We start from the raw sequence: 7,500 nt of genomic DNA, 5'->3' as shown, positions 1-7,500 counted from the left end.
CCATGCTTGATGATTGCCCATTATCTTTTCGCCCCCTGTTTTATGCTCGATACGTGGACGACACTTTTGCCCTTTTCTGGCGTGAGTTTCACTCTGAGTCTTTCCTTGAATTTGCTAACTCACGTCACCCTAACATCACGTTTACTATTGAAAAGGAGCAGGAGTGTCGTTTACCATTTTTAGACTTTTGGTATCTAGGGATAGTAACTGTTTTAAAACCACCATTTTTAGGAGAAAACCTTTACAGGTCTGGGCTCCAATTTTTATAGTTTTTTGTTTTATAACTTTAAGTTTAAATTCTGTTTATACACTAATTCATCGGGCACTATTACTCACTTCAGACTGGGATCTTTTCCATAAGGAAATTACCGTCCTTTACAAATATTTTAACGATAACTGTTTCCCTATCAAGATTATTAACAAGGTCATACAGAAATTACTCAGCAAAAAGTTCTCTAACAGCCCTTTGTATTTTAACGTTCCAAAGAAAAAATTCTACGCATCTTTTCCGTACATAAAATCTGACAACTTCACTAAAATAATCAATGAACATTTTAATGCCCTTGACGTAAATTTGATTCCGAAAAACCCCCTTACAATCGGCTCCCTTTTCAGAGTAAAAGACCGACTCTGCCCTTTGATGACGTCTAATGTGGTATATAAGAATACTTGTCCCAGATGTGATATGGGAAAATTATGTGGGATCCACGAAGCGTCTTCTAGGGTATGAGTCGATTCCCATAGGGGGGTTAGTCATAGAACTGGATGTCGCCTATCCAACCCAGATGCATCCAACATAAGAAATCATTCTTTGCAATGTAAAACTACTATCCAATACAAAGATTTCTCTATAATTGGACAGGTCAACAACCATAAAGAGCTATTTATTTTAGAGACACTGAAAATTAAACAACTTGTTCCTGTTTTAAATACCCAGTCCTCGGCTGTTCAACTTTTTTTATCTTGACTTTGTTGTTGTTCTTAAAGCCTCTTATTGTTTTCTTTACTTTTCGTTTCTGCCTTCAGTTTTACTCTTGACTTTGCTCTGGCAGGTTAGCTCCACTCCTTTAGTTATTTATTATTTTTATTATTATTATATATTTTTTAATAAATCCTTGTAGATTAATGCTCAATTCCATGTTTTTTTTTTTTTTTTGTAACTTGTGTTTTAACTTAACTATTGTGTTTTAAATATGGTCATTTAAATTGACTTTTCGATAACTATTTTTAATTTTTTTTTATGATTTTTTTAAGTTTTTAAAAATTATTTTATTTCCATCTATTGTAGAATTCCCTGAGAATGCAATAATGTATTGCGAAACGTCGGATTAAATGTTCAAATGTCAAATTCTGTGTGCTCCTGCCTGCCTTCATATGCTTAGTATATATATATATATATATTATATATATATATACTAGGATATATATATATATATATATATATATATATATATATATATATATATAGATAGATATATATATATGTATACATATATATATATATATATATATATATATATATATATATATATATATAGATAGATATATATATATAGTATATATATATATATATATATGAGATATATATATATATATAGATCATAATATATATATATATATATATAGTATATATATATATATATATAAATATATATATATGTATATATATATATATATATCTATATATATATATATATATATATATATATATATCTATATATATATATATATATATATATATATATATATATATATACGATATATCTATAGATATATAGATATATATATATATCTATATATATATATATATATATATATATATATATATATATATATATATATAGATATTTTGTATATGTGTATATATACATATATATATATATATATATATATATATATATATATATATATATATATATATATATACCATACTATCGACACTATATATATATATATATATATATATATATATATATATATATATATATATATATATATATATTATTAATTAGAAATAGCTCTTTGTTTGTTCATTTGTTTGTATAAACTCTATACAAATCTACATATCCTCCCTCCCCAAGAAGGTTTTAGTGAAAATACGATATTCGAGGGCCGTTGCTAAATGGGCCATAGCCCCTCTTTTTCATACCCCGTCATTTTACAAATCAACATTTTTTCACCGATTTGATGTGAAGTTTACTATGTACTCTCCTCACTCAAACACCCTCCCCCCCCAAACCCCCCTAAAGGTTTTAGTAATAATCCACATTCAACACCCCCTCTTTTAGAAATCAGCGCTATGGGCGTAAGACATTATGAGCACCAATGTAGAGGGGATGTTAGGGAGAAGAAAGAGGAAAAGGAGAGAGAGAGAGAGAGAGAGAGAGAGAGAGAGAGAGAGACAGAGGAGAGAGAGAGAGAGAGAGTAGGGGGTTGTTAGTGAGGAGAGAGCTGGAATGAGAGAGAGAGAGAGAGGAAAGTTTATCAGTTGTCATTCAGAGTTTTCTTGAGCAGCGCTAGGTTTGTCAGCTTCTACTACACACACACACACACACACGCAGACACACGCATATATATATATATATATATATATATATATATATATATATATATATAGATATATATATATATATTGTGGTAGTCCTAATGAATATCCTTTAAAACGAGAGAGAGGGAGAGACTGAGATTGTGATTATTATTAATCTTCAACAATACACAGTTTCAGACAGTACAAATTTCTTAATAATAAAGAAATTATATTAAACTACAATTGCAAGCAAACAGTGACGTCACAGCAGTTTTGAAAATTAGACATTCATTTCATCTCCCAATTAAGGTACTTACAAGTCAATAATTTCTCTTTTGAGAATTCGCGAGAGACAAGAGTAATTTATCAGTAATATCAAACAGTTTCATAATAAAAGATTTTCTAATTACGAAAATGAATTGGAGAATATTCCATAAGGACACCATGACATCATTTCTGCGATATATCTGTGAAAAGTTTCGACCAATCCTTCTAGAAGCTTGGATGAAACATATGGCAATCATCACGTGTACTTCTAGACATTAATAGCTATTGCAACTTTACAGAACACTGTGCAATACAAAGCAATCAGACGAGTTCAAACAGAACAAAACTGTAGTGCAACTTATCATTTATTTTCAACATACCTTATACCCTAATTGTTTATTGACAAATGAGTGTATAAAAAACACACTGATAATGCATGATTAAATGTATAATTAAAGACTTTACTCAAAATTTTAATTGTAAGTTAATCTTATTATGGAATCTGAACATAAACCATCCCTTTTACTAAGGCATTAACATAATATTCCTCCCACAGAAGATTAGTTATCCTGAGGTTGAATCCAACTATTTGCAACAGGATAAAACATCTACAATTACATTGTTATTTCCACTCTACACTTTTCTAGGTTGACTGTTAGCCCTTTTTCCTGTAGTTTCTTGAACACTTTCTTAAGAATTTTGAAATGATCTCCCCATGTTATACAGTAAATCACTGCCATCAAAGTATGCACCTACTTCTTCGATATATCCTAGCATTTGATCTATCACTTGTTGAAATGTTGCAGGTTCATTTATCAGATCAAGTGGCAGAACAGTACACTGATACAGTCCAAAAGGAGTGATACAGCTGTCAGCAACTTAGCATTCTCATCTAAGGGAATTTGACAACAACCTTTCAACAAGTCTATCTTAGAAAACAAACTTAGCTTACCCAATATTGTCAAGTAACTGATCTATAAGAGGCAGGGGAAAACTGTCAGCCACACTGATACAATTCAGTTTTCTATAATCAGTACACATTCTAAATGCCATCTGGGCTCTCCACTAACACACTTGAAGAACTGTAATGACTTGAACTGAGTTCTGTCAATCCATACTGCAACAAATATTCAACTTCTTTCTTCAAAACTTCTTGATGGTAAGGTGATAAGCGATAAGTTCTCTGCTTAAATGATTTTCCATCTTCTTGGATCTTAATCTTATGCTTTGCAGATTGGTATGCCTAGGTACACCTGCAAAAATTTCTGTGAAACTCCTAATCCCTTCACCCAATTCACCACCTTGCTCAACACTCATATGTCTTAGTTTATCCTCCAAATTTTCCAAAATTGAAGAATTGCTTTCAGCTCCCAATTCATAACCATTGTCATGTTCTGTAGATGAAGTTGTCTGTGTTATTAAAGCAGTTTCTATTTTGGTTTTTGAGAAGCAAGTTTTCAAAAGATCCACATGTATCTTCCTCTGTTGTTTTCTTCTTTCTGTGCTTCTATCGCATAAGTTATATCACTTAACTTCTCAGTTATTTTGTAAGGACCTTAAAATTGGCTGGTAAGGGGAAATCTTCTTAGAAGTAGGGAAACCAACACTTGTTGACCTACATTAAAACTTCTTAGCTTAGTTTAAGCATCATATCTCCTTTTCATTTTCTCTTGACTTACATTCAGTTTTCAAAAGAGAATTTTGTAATCTCTCTTAACCTTTTCCTTAAGTTATTCACATACTCTCCTTGGATTTTCCTCTTGATTTTCTTCCCTGTTTTCTGCAAGAATCTTGAAGGGTCCTCTAACTTCTCCACCAAAAATCATCTCATTAGGTGAACAATCCATGCTTTCTTGATATGCATTCCTGACCTCAAATAACAATAAGGGTAAACCAACATCCCATTCTCTTCCTGACTCAGAACAATATTTTATCAACATACTTTTCAATGTCCGGTAGAACCTTTCTAAGGATCCTTGCTAAAGGGTTCTCCTCTAACTTCTATAGGTTACAGGGGGCCTTTCTGAATAGTTTAATTCAGTTTTCCAGCTATCTGGTAGGTGTGACACTCTCAACAGAACCTGCTAACATCCTTATGAAGTCCAGGCCAGAAAAATACTTCATGATCTTCTCCACAGTCTTCCTGATTCCCATATGTCCAGACTCTTGAGCTACTGCTACCACTTGTTTTTCAATGGATATGGAATCAAAATTTGAAGATATTTGCCCCATTCAGCATCTGGTATATCAGCAGGTCTATGCTTCCTCATCAGCAAACCTTCATTCAGATAACAACAGGCAGAGTTGTTGCAGCTCTTCTTGATCAACAACTCTGAAGAACAAATTAGTTAACATTGTATCCTGCAGTTTAATTAGCCTCTCTCTTGTCACTTGACCAACTTCAAGGGCTGGAGTTTCACTACTATCTTCAGGAACCCTCTGACTATTCTGTGTCTCTTCAAGAATAACAAAAAAAAAACTCTGCTTCTTCTATGGAAATCTCTTTCTTGGTTAAACATTAGGAAAAACATTACTACCCTGGAACAGTTCTTCTAAGCTCAAAGATCCTTCATTTGATCCTTCTTGTGTGTGTAAGTCCTCAGTCTCTTCACTTACAGGCGTAGTCATCTTCATATGCCTGGTAGTTTCACAACTAGGAAATAGGTGGGGGTTATTCTTCTCCAAATCTACCGTAGGAATAATCCTCAATGGTTTGTCTGTCACAATAGGATGAGACTTAAAACCTATGCATTACTGATTCTGATACTTGACATTATAGTTCTTTTGCTACTGATGACATTATAATCCTTACTCAGTTTAGCAACCTTGTCACCTTTCTTAACTTCTCGCCCTCTGAAACAGGCTCTATGTGTTCAGAAATTTCCTTAAGATATTGCTCAAGAACAACTAATTCTTCAAGATCATCTAGTTTTAGCTTTGGCAGCCTCCAGCCATTGTTTGGAACACCTTCTCACTTTGTAAGCATAATCCAAGTACGTTTCCTTGTCATCTTTTCTTAACGATCTGAATTTTTCATTGTAATACTCTTGGGTCATTTCCTAAACTTGTAGCACACTGTGTTTTAGTACCTCACAATCTATACGCAGATCTTATGAATTCCATTTCCCTTTCAAACCTTGCTCTTTCTCTTTCTTCTTCTGCTGCTTTTACTTCTTCCCTTTCTCATTTCTCTCTGTCTTCTGTTTCTCTTTCAGCTTGCAGTCTCTCTTTGAGCCTGCATCTCCAGCTTAATCAAAATTTCTTCTGCTTCTATATAACTAAGCTCTAACTCTGCATCACTGTTCTCTTTCTTTTCCTCTTGGTTATTTATAAGATCAGCCTGTGCTACATTCAACAACTCTTGAACTAATTCTAACTCATCTTCATCAATCAGTTATTCTACCAGATTCCATTAATGCTTCCATAGCAATGAATCTTATTTGTACCTTCACCATACTACTGGACGCAGTAGTACCACATGCTACTGCTATAGCACTCCAATGGCCATAGTCAGAGTGGATTTAGATAACTCTTGAATGTAAGGAACTAATAAACATTCCTGAACATAGATCTGAGCCATTTTCTCTTAGTTACTCAACTAACCGTTCAGTACAAGAATATACAAAAAACAACAAAATGGTCACTCTCTTATCAAAATGAAGGTTCTGGGCAGTAAAGGTCTGTACCCAATTCAAAGGGGAGTAGTAATTTTCTCATGGCCTTTGCCCAAATTGCTGCAAACTGAAGAAGACCATTGCATCATATTGTATAAGATAACACAAACTAAATGAGATGGACATGAGCCTTTCGTTGCCTGCCAACGGTAGATGAGAGCTTGATGTCAGCACCCAGCGACAGTTGCAGTGAAGAATTAGGGGTCATGTTTTAGGGAAAGACGTCTCATGGGATCAAAATGTAACGAAGACAACAATTGCAAAGGAGATAACATAACAGATGGCAGATTCCATTCTTTGCTTAATATGCAAACTTCTTCCCATAGTAATAACGATGAGTCGGTTCAGCGTCAATTGAGTCTTTTAGTCAGAATGTTTATTTTACCAGAAAATGTTATGAACAACTGAAAACTGTGCAAAAAAACATTTAAGTACATTCATGTTGAAAAAGAACTAAGAGCTAGAGAAGGAACTGTAAATAAGGTAGCTGTAGAAATGTAAAATTTTACTAATTCACCTCTTGATTGAGCAACATATTTCGTTCGTTGTCGAAGGTTCTTTAGAATAAGAATATTTAAAAAATTAAAAATAAATACTGAACGAAGTCCAGATGCTGTATGAGCACTAAAGTACCCAGCTCAAAAATTAAGAAACGTGTGAAACGTAGTCGAAACCAGCGTATGTGTGAAACTGTAAATGTAATGAACTTTATGTAAGTTATTTTCTTATTTTCTTATTTCCTGGGGAGTATCCAAACGAAATTCCTTAGTAACAAATTTTTCCACAGTTGTTGAAATTGCTGCGTCAGTGAAATAGTATTCCATTGTTGTAGAGTACTGCTGAGTAATTAAGGCACATTGCCTAATTTTAGTCTTGAAGGAAAGGTCAAGTATTGTCTTGCATTACACAAGATAGTCTGTGTGACATATGTTAGTATTCATAATATCCTTTTTATGTATTGACGTTATAAGGAGACATTTATTACATCATTTTGGTAAAGTTTATTTTCCGTCTAAGAATGAAACCGTATTG

General features: G+C 33.1%; 1 long non-coding RNA gene across 1 annotated transcript in view; it reads left to right on the top strand.

The window, feature by feature from the left end:
* Positions 1–7,500, top strand: part of LOC135226330 (uncharacterized) — an 82,364-nt gene that overhangs the window by 66,543 nt on the left and 8,321 nt on the right. The gene's annotated exons all lie outside the window — the stretch shown is intronic.

Source organism: Macrobrachium nipponense, chromosome 14, assembly GCF_015104395.2.
Source record: "Macrobrachium nipponense isolate FS-2020 chromosome 14, ASM1510439v2, whole genome shotgun sequence".
NCBI classification, from domain to species: Eukaryota; Metazoa; Arthropoda; class Malacostraca; order Decapoda; family Palaemonidae; genus Macrobrachium; species Macrobrachium nipponense.
Note: the sequence above shows the minus strand (reverse complement) of the source record. Positions and strands in the feature narration are given on the sequence as shown.